This window comes from Entamoeba nuttalli (assembly GCF_000257125.1).
Source record: "Entamoeba nuttalli P19 unplaced genomic scaffold asmbl_2112, whole genome shotgun sequence".
In the NCBI taxonomy this organism is placed as follows: domain Eukaryota; phylum Evosea; order Mastigamoebida; family Endamoebidae; genus Entamoeba; species Entamoeba nuttalli.
The window spans coordinates 2,018-3,823 of record NW_008575081.1 but is presented as its reverse complement, the minus strand read 5'-3'; positions in this window follow the sequence as shown (position 1 = coordinate 3,823).

Below are 1,806 nucleotides of genomic sequence, written 5' to 3'. Positions count from 1 at the left end.
AATAAGAACAATCAACACACCAGTAAGTTACTAAACTATGAAATAATTATTTTGAATGACGTTCAGCAATAAATTAATTAATATACCAACACCAAATTGTAAAAATAGATAATGGCTGTTTTGGTTGATGTATTTCATTACCTAATATCAATATATCAACACCAACAAATTTGTGATTTCTTGTTTCTTTGATTATGGCTATGATTATTAATTAAAATATAATACGAGAATTTCAAGAGAATGTCTTGAGAAAGAAGTTTGGTAATAATAAAATGATATATGACTTCTAATATATTATTATATTTTTACAGTGTACATAACTTTTCATTTTTAATGAAATTATATAACTAAATATCATAAAAAAGAAGATGTTATTAACAAATAGTATTGAGATAAAATAATAAATTTATTTTATTCAAATAGTTAATCAATTTTCGTATATTAACTTTTATTTCAATCAATACATAAACTAAATAATGATTAAAATATTTATTATAATCATCAAACCATTATTTGATTCATTTATAATTAAAATAAAATTTAAACAAAAATCAAGATATTATAAATAATATGTAAATGTTTAGGAATTATAAAAATGAGAAAATAATATCGTATAAGATGAGAAAGATTAAAAATTCATGAATTGTTGTAAAAGTTTCAATGAAATATTGAATTGGTTTAACAAATCATAAAATAATGAATATATGAATTATAAATCGAATATTTTGATATTTTTTGTTTATCTCTATATCTATTACATTAAATGTAAATTTTGATTTAAATAAGACTCATTTTCATTATTTCTTATTTGTATTTTATTGTTGTTATTAGTTTCAATAAGGTGATGTTATTAATGCCTATTTTTCATTTTTTATATACGCTTTATATCATTCTTTGGTATCAATATAAATATAATTAAATCAATTTCATTTCTTCTATATTTATTGTTTTTATTATTTTTATTAACAATTTATATTGTGTTTATACTTTTTAGTATTAAACCAATTTGTTTTCATTAATTTTCTTTTTAATATTTTTAATGCTGATTTATATTTATTCAGTAATTATATTTAACCACTTGTTTAACATCTCTTTGTAAAGCTCTAATGATAAGACAAGTACAATCAAATATAAAAATGTTGTTAATAATTTCTTTGACTATATTGTTGGAAATGTATAAATAATATTTAGAATAAAACTATTACAAGAATTATAAATTGATTTTTCTTATTTCATTTTATTTCTAATACACACTCTTATTTATTTCACATTCTATAGTTTTGATAATAAATGACATAATTAATTGTTCTTAGTATATGAATTGAAAGATTTATTATCTAAATATAAAAAGCATGAAAAAAATATTCATTGAGTTATTCATCACAAACATCATTCAAACCATTGGATATTCATCTTTCAATTATTTATTTTAGTATATAACCAAATGTTTTATAATATTATATAATTTAATCGAAGAAATGTTATATATTTTTATAATAATATTTCTCTGATATTTGTATTTTTTATAATATATAAAATGTTATTATTAATAATATTCACAGTAAATGATGATATGAAAATAACTGTTTTTAATGCATTTAAGCACTATATTTTAACAACAAATAATATATATTATATTCCTTATCCATTCACCTAACTTTTAATTAAGAATTAAGTTATGTATAAAATGTAATAAAGGAGGATTGATAAAATATTTTTAAGTAATAATGAAATTAATGATTATTTAGAAATAAAGCATAAAAAGAAATGTTTTTTTTATCAGGTGAAATGAAAAATACAAGATAA